The sequence below is a fragment of the Lissotriton vulgaris genome, chromosome 5, assembly GCF_964263255.1.
Source record: "Lissotriton vulgaris chromosome 5, aLisVul1.2, whole genome shotgun sequence".
In the NCBI taxonomy this organism is placed as follows: Eukaryota; Metazoa; Chordata; class Amphibia; order Caudata; family Salamandridae; genus Lissotriton; species Lissotriton vulgaris.
The window spans coordinates 1,838,131,457-1,838,145,546 of record NC_141693.1 but is presented as its reverse complement, the minus strand read 5'-3'; positions in this window follow the sequence as shown (position 1 = coordinate 1,838,145,546).

The following is a 14,090-nucleotide window of genomic DNA, read 5'->3' as shown; positions in this document are numbered from 1 at the left end:
GACCCCCTCCCAAACCCCACATAACTTACCACATCTGCCGTCGCAGATGTCCAGGCCCCGGGAAATTCCCCAGGAGGGGGCTGTAGCCCCTCCTACCCAGGAAGGGGCCTTGACCGCCTTTCCTTTCCTTTCGGCGGTCCATCCTTAGAAGGGACCGCCTCCCCGTTGAGGGGCCAATGGCCACCTCCCTCGAGCGCTCCCATCCGTAATGGGTGACGCCCACCCATAGGGATCTTCCAATTACTGCTCACCGATCATGACCTTACCGCCCGACCAAAATAAATACGACAATTCTAACTAAATTACTAAATGACTAAATTACTAAAAGACAGTAACAATTTACAACTTTATTAAAAGGCATGATTACTGATCAACACTAGTGCATAATCACTTTATTTGCAAAACATATTATAATTCGACCATTCTTTATTGCATATTCAAAGTTATCACGATAGTCATCACCACCTGCAAAAATTAGTGTTACCACATCAAACTTTATTCAAAACCACTTGCTGTCCTCAGGGGCTGGTGGGTGGGTCAAAATTGGCTCTTCGTTCCGTCTCGAGCTCACGTGTAGCAAGGAGGTGCAGCTTCAGAGCACAGGAACAAGAGGATGCTTTCTTGGCTTGTTGCTCCTTTTATCCGTCTTCAGGGCGGGCGTCAACCCGCCCCTGCCTGCCTCAAAGGGCGTGGCCGGCCGCGTCAGTGTCTAGGCCAGCCCACTCCAGGGCGGGAAAAAGCGCGCCCCGGCTACGCCGCTTCGGGCATACCAGCCGAGACTCGCCTCCCGCCCAAGATGGCTTCCCGGGGGGATCGTGGTACTCTGCCATACGTTCGGGGGGACCGAATGGTCGCCCCTTTCCATATGGCTGAGATACCCGCCACCCTCTCTCAACACAATCCCCAAGAATGGGAAACCGGAAACGGTTCTGAACTTTTGGAAGACGGGAGGGAGTGACCCTCCCGGCCGTATTTATTAAAATATGAAACAACATTAAAACATTAAAATAACAGTTTCATATTAATGTACAATTTCATTTCCACATTGCGATGTTTGGCTAACCTTAACATATTCTCTAATACAAAGGTTCTCCTAGCCGAACTAACATCCTACATAACGTTTAACTTGAAATTGTACATCCTAACGTTTAAGGGCCAACGGCAAGGTCGTAACCGGTGTCAAGATCCCTAAACCAGACATATCCCCCTCACTTGTGAGGGACGACCGCACAGAGGTGTACCTCAAGTGCATTTACCAATTTCCCTTGACTTGACGGGGGCCCCAATAAACTCGACGCCATTTAAAGGTCGTCCGAGGACTCGTGTGAGGTATCTAGAAGGTAGCGTAGACCCCCTCCCAAACCCCACACAACTTACCACATCTGCCGTCGCAGATGTCCAGGCCCCGGGAAATTCCCCAGGAGGGGGCTGTAGCCCCTCCTACCCAGGAAGGGGCCTTGACCGCCTTTCCTTTCCTTTCGGCGGCCCATCCTTAGAAGGGACCGCCTCCCCGTTGAGGGGCCAATGGCCACCTCCCTCGAGCGCTCCCATCCGTAATGGGTGACGCCCACCCATAGGGATCTTCCAATTACTGCTCACCGATCATGACCTTACCGCCACAGGCCGGATAGTTGACCGGCTATCCGGACCCCCCACAACACTCCTGCCTAAAGGTCATGTCATAAAGTCTTAAGCCAAGCTATCAGGCTCCTATGAGCAATTCGTTCCCCACCCGGGACAAATGAACACCATCCCCCAAATACATACTGTCCCCTGTAATACAACCATGCGAAATACAATGCAGTGTACTTGAACGGAACAATCTACTCATTTTATTATTAATTTTCCTTACTGAATGATTTAGAGCAGGAACCGAAATAGCCCCCCGCCACACTTTCCGTGGGATCATATGGGACCATGCAATTGTGCACCCTGGAACTCTTCTCGCCAACCAACTTACCGTGGAAAGCATTGCCTCAAGAAGAAGTCGTCTACCAGTGGTCACCAAATCATTGCCCCCAAGATGTACTATGACTACAGACGGCGGTGACCTCGTCCGCCCTAACAAACCCTCAAAAAATGATCGAAACTGGTCAATACAGAGCCCGCCCTTTCCGTAGAAGGACACACTGTACCCGTATTCCCCAGCCACGTGAATCATGTCACCTGCTTTGAATACGTCCGCGGCACGCCTCACGTATGAGTGGCCCACGACCCACACCTCCTTTTTCACAGTCGGTGATGTCGGACCGCTGGCCCCCTGGTGTCGGGTCGACTGCACAGTCCGCCCCGCCTCGTAGGCTTGCGCAACTGAAAACCAAACAAAAACAAGAAGCGTGAGTACATCATTACAGCTTCACAACATGTGCAACCGCACATACCTCTTATAACAATTCGAGGACCAACGCCCCACACGTTTTACTTGTTCAACATTCAGACCCATGGCTGTAGCCTCTGTAGCAGCCCCTATCCGAAAGGAATGGGTCCCAAACTCACCGGGGTTCAAGCCCGCGGCGGAAACTGACATCGCAAGCACCCGCTGAAACTGAAACCTCGTCAGTGGGGTGGCGTCAGCGTGTCTCAACAAGGTCCCCCCCCATGATGCCACCCTTTATGCTAAATATTCCTCCACGCACACCACAGGACACATGGGAGACCCGGGAATCCTTCGTATGATTATGCAGTCCCCAATCGCACCCTGATCGGTCTTGGACCTGACAAACGAGACAGTCATTGTCTCCCCCCTGACCTGGACGTGCTCTCGGCACAGTCCCCCCACGGTATCCCGCTTGTTCCTTGCTACTAATTCGCTTATTCGCATAGCCCCATGGAATGCTAGCACAAAAGCGGCTCGGAATAACACTGATTCATACTGGGATGAACACGTTGCAGGAAGTACCGATAACAACAACGCCAACCTATCCAAACCTATCGGGCGTCTTTCGTCTACTCTGCGACCCTCAAGGCGTTGCCACCCACGTAGCGCTTTTTGCACCACGAAAGACGCAGTCGGGTCTTGGATCCCATGAGCCCTTGCCATAAAGGAGATGGCGGCCCGATGCCTCTGGGCCGTAGCCACTGATTTGCCTGCCTGATGTAAGGACAGCAGAAATTTTACCACTAGCTCTTCCTGACCCCAAAGCTCTCCCCTAGCAGTCCCCAAAAAGGCCCAATAGGATCGGAACGCCCCTTCATATGCCTTCCTCGTCCTGGGTGCTAAACTCTCTCCCACGAGGTTCTGTAGTTCGGGGCACCGAGAGACCAGAGAGCTTCGGGAAAGGGTGCCGCCACCGGGTCCGCTGTGGGCAGAAAACCCCAGAAGGCCTGCATACGAAAACGAGAAAGCGCATCAGCCGCTTGATTCATTACCCCCGGCACATGTCTTGCCCTAAATAGCACGTTCAATTGCATACACAATAACACAATTTCTTTGAGCAATCTCAGAATCCATTTGCATCGTGCTGCCTGGCTATTGATACACTCAACCACGGTCATGTTATCAGACCAAAAAACCACAGAGTGATCTCTGAGTCCCTCAGGCCAAGTTTTTAGGGCCACCAGAATGGGAAAAAGTTCAAGAAAGGCAATGTTACTTGTCAGCCCACACTCATGCCACCATAACGGCCATTTTTGGGCCGACCATTGTGTGCCGAATATGGCACCAAAACCAATGCTTCCGGCCGAATCTGTCCACAGCCCCAGCTCTTCGGAGGACACTGCCGGTTTGTTCCAGACAATTCGACCATTGAACTCCGCCAGAAATGCCAACCAAATGCGCATGTCCTGGCGAACCTCTGCCGATAGTCTCGTGCGATGATGACCCTCCTTCAGGCCGACCATGGCCTGAGCGATCGAGCGGGAAAAAGGCCGGGCCATCGGCATTACTCTCAGGGCAAAATTCAGCTGGCCCACTAATTGTTGTAATTGATGCAGTCTGACTTTAGACTCACTAATACACTTTTCCAGGGTAGCCCTGAATCTTAACACCTTTGCACTCGGTAATCGAAAACAACCTTCCTCTGAATCGAGCTCGATCCCCAGGAACTCGAGGCAAGTCGAGGGACCCACCGTCTTACCTGGTGCCAGTGGCACACCAAAATGCTTCATTAAGACACAAAATTCATTCAAAGCCTGTCCACATTCTGGATCCCCAGCCGCCCCCAGAAACAAAAAGTCATCGAGATAATGCATGACATGCTGGAAACCCGTCCTCTTTGTGAAGACCCATTGCAGAAAACAACTGAACTTTTCAAAATAGGCACAAAATATAGAGCATCCCATCGGCATACATCTATCCATGTAATAGTGACCCTGAAACATGAAACCAAGGAGACGCTGATCGTCTGGGTGTACCAGGAGCAACCGGAACGCTGACTCAATGTCTGATTTAGTCATCAGCGCCCCGGGCCCTAGGCTTTTCAACATGGCGACGGCCTCATCGAAGGATGCGTACCGCACCGAACACACATCCGGGTCTATCGCATCATTCACGGATAGACCACGTGGGGCTGATAAATTATGTATCAACCTAAACTCACCCGGGTCCTTCTTAGGGACCACCCCCAGAGGGGAACAAACAAAGTTAGCACATGGTGGCTCATCAAATGGACCGGCGACTCGACCTCGGGTAACCTCTTTCCCAATTTTCTCCTGTACCACGGTTGTATGTTGCAAGACCGACAGTTGGTTTTTACATTTTGCTAAACCCTGAAAATCCCCCACTGGGATGCGGAAACCATATGAAAACCCGTTCCGCAACACCCCAGCGGAAACATGATCCGGGTACTCGCTGAGCCAAGGAATCATTGCCATGGTATCAATCGGAGTAGGTAAAGGCGCCCCTCGGACTATTTCAGACCTGCTTGGCGCCTCCCCTACCACTGTTATCACCTGTTTTGGCTCTGCACATGGACTCAGGATGGGATGGTTGCCCACACCCTCCGCATTCATGTCGAAACTTGCATGACCCCTGGGGCCTCGTACATTTACCCCTGTTAAAGTTCCAACAAATCCCCCGTTTACCTGTGTTGCCGTTCGGCTTCGAGTGGTAGTCATTACCTGTACTCGATCGAAAGGGTGTCCCACCATATTGGCGGGAGGATTCACCCCCGCTGCTCCCTACCAATGGTAACTTCAACATACCAGTACTCTCCATTTTCGACCATGAAACAGAATCATAACAATCCCAAGTCAAGTTCTTGTCGTGTTCTTTTGCTTTTCTAAAAATATTGTCGTAACAAAACCACTGATTGCCCCCATACGATACAGAATATTCCATGATTCGTGACTGATAAATAGGCAATTCAGACAGTAACTCGGGCCTACGTTCACCCATGATGGCGGTAAAAATTCCCCATGCCCTGCCCCAATTGCCAATGTTTTCGTCAACCTTAAAGGCGGCCATCTTTGCGCGCCAAACACTCGGATGCATGAGCTCCTTTTGGCTCTTAACATGCTCCATCTCATAATGATCAGTAAGCAACGAGAACATGTTTACATACTCATCTGCCCACATCTTTTCTTTAATAGCCAACGGAACATGCTGACCCAACTTTTCCCTTCGTGAGGGTGCAGACTCGTCCCTCGCAATCGGCAATGGCCGCTTACCTGAACCGGAAGCTGCGTCTGCCGCTGGACCTGCTCCTGTCGATTTCCCACCCGCCGGAGACGGCGTGATAACTGGCGATGGTGCTTTCACCGCCTCCCTATTTTCACGCAGTTGCTTCATCAACACCCGTGCGTCGTCAGCCGTGGCGCCCTCGCCATCTTTCCCCAACCACGCTGCCAATTGTGCTGCCAACTCGGGCGGCATATCCTCCCCGGACACGGGGGTGACCACCACGGGAATCGGATTCCCTTCCGTCGGCACCGGAGTCGGCCTCTCGAGTGGGGCACAGGGAACCGGGATGTCCCCCCCAGCTGCTCCCCTTCTGGGCCTCTTGCCTTTTCCTCCCGGAGCAGCTCCTGCCAAGGGTCGTTTCGGTCCCCCTTCCCCGTCTCTATCCGCCATCCGTTTCTTCAGATCGGTCACTTCTTTCATGAGTACACGCAGCATCTGGTCGGTAGTCATTCGCTTTCCGACTTTCTTAGGCATTCTCAGACAAAAAAGAAAGATTACCACGCTCAAAATTGGCTCTTCGTTCCGTCTCGAGCTCACGTGTAGCGAGGAGGTGCAGCTTCAGAGCACAGGAACAAGAGGATGCTTTCTTGGCTTGTTGCTCCTTTTATCCGTCTTCAGGGCGGGCGTCAACCCGCCCCTGCCTGCCTCAAAGGGCGTGGCCGGCCGCGTCAGTGTCTAGGCCAGCCCACTCCAGGGCGGGAAAAAGCGCGCCCCGGCTACGCCGCTTCGGGCATACCAGCCGAGACTCGCCTCCCGCCCAAGATGGCTTCCCGGGGGGATTGTGGTACTCTGCCATACGTTCGGGGGGACCGAATGGTCGCCCCTTTCCATCAGTGCTGCAGCAATCCCCCCTCTGTGCTAACTCTGATTTATTCCCATTGTTCATGACAAGCTCAGCTCGTAATGAGCACACGAGCAGTGTACTGCATGACGAGCTGAGCTCATCATGAGCATCGCAGGGGTTAAAGACTTGCAATAGTCGCTCGTAATATGCATGGACAGTCTCATTTATTTCCTGTGTTGTTCTATCTATTTTTATCCAATCCGGTTCTTTTGGAGGTATTTTCCCTTTCAAAATATAATCACTTGATTATAGTTCTTCATTACCTCTTCTGATGGTGCACCTGTTTTCTCATCTCTTGGATATTCATCACTAGGCAAATCTACTGTAAATTTACATTCTGTCCCTAAATCAGTAGGTACCACTATGTCAAACAAACCATCCAGATCCTTCAGCAAAAAATTCAAGACGGAACATGTACATATCCCCCTTCGGGTACTTCTCTCATAGGGCACTGTCTTTCTGTCTTTTTAGTTTCTCTTATATATATCATTTTATTTGGTTAGGCGCCTTGATGTCCTCTGGGGCTAAGTTGCGCGATATAAATCTCGTTTCATTCATATTCTGATGCGGCTTTATTTGCTTGAGCTTCCTCCTTTTTTGTCCACCTTGGCTTCCACCTGTCTAATTCCCCCCCATTTCTGCAAAATAGTCATCAGTTCTTTAATCTGCAATTTTATTCCTGACATATTCATATTTTCTAAATCTTTGGCAGTGAACTCTGCTCTGTAGGGTTTTTGCAATACTTTGGATTTCCCTATGTCAATTCCCATTTCGGAAGCAAGTTCTGTTAATTTCTCATGAAATAGTTTTACATTTCTTGTTATGCTTTGGCATATAAATAATAACTCTTCCTTACAATATGCATTTAATCTGTCTATTCCCACATTTCCAGCTATAATTTCCTCTGAGTCAATTTTTAATCTGTAAATATCCAGAATCTTTGGTGGCGATACTGTTTTATCTACTCCCTGTGCCATCTTTCTAATTCTTCTGGTGACACTAGGGTAGCACTTCTAGTTCCTGTGGGAGTCTCCATTCGTATTTCTCGTGAACAATTTGGGGTAACTCTCTTTGGAGTCTCATTTATTTGTTCCTTGATTGGTAAGTCCATTAATGATATTACTGACTCACATTCACTAGCTTGATCTTCAATTATTATATTTTCTTTTCTTGACTCTTTTACAGAAATAGATGTTTAAGATGTAACCCAGATCAGTTGACTGGGGTGAGTGCTTGCAATGTTCAACACTCCGTCCATCATCCCCTTAATCCCCTTAAGTTTTGCTTTGTTCACCCTAAGTTGGCAGGGTATGCCCAGACGTGGGTCCCTTGCTCACTTTGCCACTGGATTCAAGCTAGCCTGGCTGATGACGGCTGATTAGTCAGAACCCGGTCCCAGAATGCTTGTTTCCGGTCCAGTGAAGACATGGTTTGGCAGTTCGGGCTGGACTGTTCCCATGAGGCACAGGGTCAGACTGATTTGCATATGGCCATGTCTAAACTGGGGTGGCGGAGTGAGCTAAAGAATGATGATGGATTAAACCCAGATCAGTTGAGTGGGGGTGAGTGCTTGCAATGTTCAACACTCCGTCCATCATCCCTTTGGTTTTGCTTTGTTTGCCCTAAGTTGGCAGGGCATGCCCAGATGTGGGTCCCTTGCTCACTTTGCCACTGGATTCAAGCTAGCCTGGCTGATGACGGCTGATTAGCCAGAAACCTGTCCCAGGATGTTTGTTTCGGTCCAGGGAAGACATGGCTTGGCAGTTCGGGCTGGACTGTTCCCATGAGGCACAGGGTCAGACTGATTTGCAGATGGTCATGTCTGAACTGGGCTGGTGGAGTGAGCTAAAGAATGATGATGGTTTTAACCCAGATCAGTTGACTGGAGGTGAGTGCTTGCAATGCTCAACACTCCGTCCATCATCCCCTTTGGTTTTGCTTTGTGCGCCCTAAGTTGGCAGGGCATGCCCAGACGTGTGTCCCTTGCTCACTTTGCCACTGGATTCAAGCTAGCCTGGCTGATTATGGCTGATTAGCCAGAAACCGGCCCCAGGGTGCTTGTTTCTGGTCTAGGGAAGACATGGCTTGGCAGTTCGGGCTGGACTGTTCCCATGAGGCACAGGGTTAGACTGATTTGCATACGGCCATGTCTGAACTGGGGTGGCGGAGTGAGCTAAAGAATGATGATGGATTAACCCAGATCAGTTGTCTGGGGGTGAGCGCTTGTAATGTTAAACACTCCGTCCAACATCCCCTTTGGTTTCTCTTTTACAGAAATAGTTATAACTGGTGGATTAGGACAATTTCTTTTAACCCCATATAATGGGACAACAGGACCTATGGTCACTGGTATAGTTAATGCTTCTGGAGTTACACTCAGTTGGGTTATTTTCTGTATTAATTATTCTGTATTCTTATTTATGGCTTCCCTCTCTTTTTCTTTTAAAATTCTTTCATTTAATGAATCATGCAATACTTGTGGAACCAAAGCAGTCTCCAAAGCTGGTGCACTTGGTATACTTCTGAGGTCAGCGCAATAAAAAAACCTCCTTTACAATTGCCTGTCGTCTCACCCACACCCGCTGTCCAATTCCAGCGGGGCACTTGGTGACATCAGTACAACTCCGGCAACTGACCCTCCCTTCACAAGGTAATACGAAAACGTATTTTCTTTAACAATTTTTTTGACATTAGATGACAACATAGATACATTCGCTACTCTGTCGATTTTGCAAATCTAATACCTAGTTTCTTGCACTACGAGTAAAACCTTCCGCTTACTCTTCAAACATTACGAGCAAAACTCTTCTGTTTACTCTTCACACAAGCTCATAATAACCTGCCAATCTTTCAGTTTTACCCCTTCTAGGTGATATAACAGCAAAATTTCAACAGCAAACTTTTCACTATCAATTACTCTCACTATCTCTCAACAAAATTTCTAAAAATCAATGAGTAACCTCTCTGCAGTGTGATTTCCATTTATCACCCGCTATACATTTTCCGGGAATTTACAGACAACATTAAACAATATACAAACAAATTTGTTAATACTTAAATCTATAACCAATAATCACCAAACTAACCAATAAAAACCATACCTCTGCTACCAGGAAACTAACGGGACACCAATCTGTGGACAAGTATCACTAAAATACACATAGTCTGGCCCATAAACCACTCTCACCTACAGTATCCGGTTGATGAAAACCCAGCCGGTAATCAATTTAGGGCTTTTCTATATGTCCGTTTGCCTAAAGAGTTGAACCTATTTAATTACTAAGCCCTTCCTTACTCATTGATCTACTTTAGTTGAGTTAGAGTTGGTAAGTACAAAGGATCTGTGCACACGTCCTTTCGTTGACAGTATAAGTGCTGTACGTAATTAAACAACAACAAGACAAAACACAATGAGAGATGTTGATGGATGTATTCTTTCAGTTTAGGTTTATTCCAGGTGCTCAACCAACATGTGTTTCGTCAGGGAGTTACCCAAGACTTCTTCAGGGCTCTAACGGGCAGCTTATCAAAACGTCGAAAAATACTCTCCGCCGGTTTTACTTCCGTCCCGGCTGTGGTTATATTCAGGCAATATTGCTAGCAAGGACTATATCCTAGACTGGTAAGTACCAGATAGCGGAGCGCTGTGATTATACTCCTAATTCAAGCAGCCAGCGGGCCGCCGCCATTGCTTTACCCGTGTGTGTTGGGGCACAGAGGTCCTTGCTAGCAACAATGCCTGAATATAACCACAGCCGGGACGGAAGTAAAACCGGCGGAGAGTATTTTTTGACGTTTCGATAAGCTGCCCGTTAGAGCCCTGAAGAAGCCTTGGGTAACTCCCTGACAAAACACGTATTGGCTGGGCACCTGGAATAAACCTAAACTGAAAGAATACATCTATCAACATCTCTCATTGTGTTTTGTCTTGTTGTTGTTTAATTACGTACAGCACTTATACTGTCAACAAAAGGACGTGTGCACAGTGTGGACTATGGCCTGATTTGGAGGTTGTGGGTTTTCCTCTTTTCTGTAGCACCGTTCAAATAATTGTTCTACCGAGACTCATGTTAACCTTTGGAGGCGCCACTACTTATCGCAACACTAATAACCCTTCCTTTGTCTTGAGTTAGAGTTGGTGATTAACAACATTAAAACATTTTCCTATATCATTTCATCAAATACCCACTGACTCAGTTTTAAGTTTAAAGTTTTATCTGAATTTTTTAGTGAATCAAGTACAAATTACAGAGTTAACTCCATCATTCTGGAAAAGGTAAAATTCAGTTACTTAAATTAGACTATAAATTTGAATGACGAGTACCTCAAGAAGAGAGGAAAGAGAGAAAAGGCACTTTGACACAATACACATTTATATTTACCTAGAATGGTGTGAAATCAGACCCCTCTGGCCAAGAGTTCGGACCCAACGAAATACCAGGTAACAGGTTCATGACAGGATTAGAATAGGACAAGTCATCTCGTCTAGATTTAAAGCCAGCATCAAACCCCTCTCTGATACTAGTTTCTCTCCGCGACTAATTTCCGCATCTCGTTCCTAGTTCCCTCGCCTCCTCTTCCGCATCCTATTTCCTAAATTTTATTTGTAAAATTCTAAGTCTGCTTCCAAGTAAATCGATCAGCAATCGGACAGCATCTCTATCTCTCAGCGTTCTTGCAGCGATCAGGCTACTTCATTTAGCTAACTATCCCAATTATACCTTCTGGTGGCATGTTCCACCCCCAAATGTTTCAAACCTGTGTAATTTGTGTATTCTGATTGGACAAGCCAAGGGAATGATCGTCACACCATACTAAGTTTATTACTTTTCTTAAGAGCATTGTCTTATGTTTTTGACCATTTCATTTGTTTCACCCAAGCTTTATTCCCACCCGTTTTCATATTAATTTTTAAACATTGTATAACATTTATACATTTGTCATTGAGATTTCAGGATGTTCCATTATCTTTCTACCTATGAGAAAAGATCGTCCTTGATCAGGTTCCAAGACTTGAGATCACGACTCCAGAGTTGCTGTCTACTGAGACTGTGCACATTACCAACGTGGGATTAAACCTCGTCTCTCATTTTAGGCCAATTACGAACTAACTGAAAAATCAAAAAGACAAGACGTTAGAAATGGTTTTACTGTATACCACTTATATCTACTCTAATCCCATTTAATCAAAATAATTCTTTATGAATTAGCACTTAGTATAAACACAATTTAGTTTCAAGCAGAGCAGATGCTTAGCATGTGAGTTCTTAAGCGGCCATTTTGGACGTTAGTGCGCAGAAGCAAAGCTTTCCCTCCAAGCGTTATGGCATCATGCAGTTGCCACATGCGCACTTCAATTCCCGTGTTTTTCAGCTGCCATTTTAGTCTCCATCCAGTTACTTGTTAGTAGACACATAGGCAAGCTTCCCCTGCTTTTACATTGTGTACGAATTTCATATAAATTAGTATAACAAACATTTATTAGTACTTTATTATGATTATATGAGAGGATTCATCCAGCAAGTTGCTTATATGCAAATCCTTGCTCCATCACCAGGCAATCCAGTAATGTTCATATATAGATGCAGCTTAAAAAGAAAAAAGGAAGGTTGATCCAAAAAATACCAAAATATGCTGTGGGTCATTTCATTTCAATAAGCAGGAACAGTTCTTTTACTTCCGGAACAAAGTTTCACATCTTATTTCTTTCCGATAGGAGATGGCTGCATGTAATCCTTGTAGCTTGTAGGAGTCTTTGTTGAGATGTGGGAGTGAGTCACATAGCCGTGATCAAGGGAATGACTCTGTTCCTTTGAGTGACTGATTACTGGTATGACGGGGATGGACATATGTAGTCGAACAGACTCTGTAGTTCAGCAGCTCTTAGAGGTGTTGTCATACGTACCTTGTCAATGGTTCAACCACTGAAGATGTAGCCGGCTTGAATTGGGAAATTTGTCCCTCATACCATGTGTATATCACAACCAGTAGGTGCATCGCTTTGCAGTAGGTCTAGGGCAGTCTTGTGGCTGCTGGTGGATTTGAAAAGTGGCAGGCAGGAATTTAAGGACTGAGTTGTAGCCCAGGAGCTAGTGTAGCTAAAACTGGCTCGGGCTAGGATTTCAAGAAAATGTACAGGAACAAACCAGAAGATAACCCAGGGATAATAGTCTATTTTCAGTCTGCCTTGCAGCCAAAAGTACATACTGACACACAAATAATTTGACATTCTGTATATTTCCCAAAACATTTAGCTTGTAGGTGTGGATCTAGCTGATTCAAAGGCAATTTTCTTCACCATTGTGTCCCTGCTCTGTCAAGTTGAGTGGTTAGTCCCAATGGTGCACAATTTGTAAGCAATGTTTATATTTGCATAAATGACCAAACGCCTACATTTTAGCTAGAAAACTTTAACCTTGCTTTCCTGATTTACGGGATATTTTAAAATCGGGGTTAGTTACCCAATAAGTCACTGCTGGGTACTAAGGCAGGCTCCTTCACTCCCTGATAAGTGAGGAAATAAACTGGTCCCTTCACTAAGGGTGGTTGAACCCTAAATGTTGTTGCTTGTTAAGGCTAGTGCTACTTTAATTCTCATTAAGCTATTTCTGATCAGCATTTCGCGCCGCAAAAGAAGAGTATTCCTTGGTAGAGGAATGCGAAGTTCAGGGAATATGCTGTACTACAATAAGGATTCAGAAAAGGGGGTGGTGATGAACAGAGTGTCTGAATTAAGCAGACCACTCTTACCCAGTCCAAAGATCAGGGCTTGATCCATCACCGTTATTTATCTCACTGCACCATCCCAGCTCAGAACCTGGCTATATGCAAATCAGTCTGTCCCTGGCCCAGTGCATCATGGGAACAGGGCAGACTAAACTACCAAGCCAATTCTTCACCAGAAAGGAGACAAGCTACCGGGGACCGGTTTCTGGCATTTCAGCCGTCTTCGGCCCGGCTTGCTTGAATCCTGATGGTGCAGTGAGAAAGGGACTCATGTCTGTTATGCCAGAAATCGGTTCCCGGAAGCTTGTTTCCTTCCCAGTGAAAGAATTGGCTTTGTAGTTTGGTTTGCCCTGTTCCCATCATGCACTGGGACAGGAACAGACTAATTTGCATACAGCCAGGTTCTGAGCTGGGATGGTGCAGTGAGCTAAAAAACGGTGTTGGATCTAGCCCTGATCTCTTGACTGGGTGAGAGTATTCTGCTTAATTCAGAAACTCTGTCCATCACCACCCCTTGTTGTTTAATTATTTTGTCCACCATAAGCGTGGAAGGGTATACTCAGATGTGAGTCCCTTGCTCATTGCACCATCAGGATTCAAGCAAGCCGGGCCGAAGACGGCTGTAATGCCAGAAACCGGTTCCCGGAAGCTTGTTTCCTTCCCAGTGAAAGAATTGGCTTTGTAGTTTGGTTTGCCCTGTTCCCATCATGCACTGGGACAGGAACAGACTAATTTGCATACAGCCAGGTTCTGAGCTGGGATGGTGCAGTGAGCTAAAAAACGGTGTTGGATCTAGCCCTGATCTCTTGACTGGGTGAGAGTATTCTGCTTAATTCAGAAACTCTGTCCATCACCACCCCTTGTTGTTTAATTATTTTGTCCACTAAAAGCGTGGAAGGG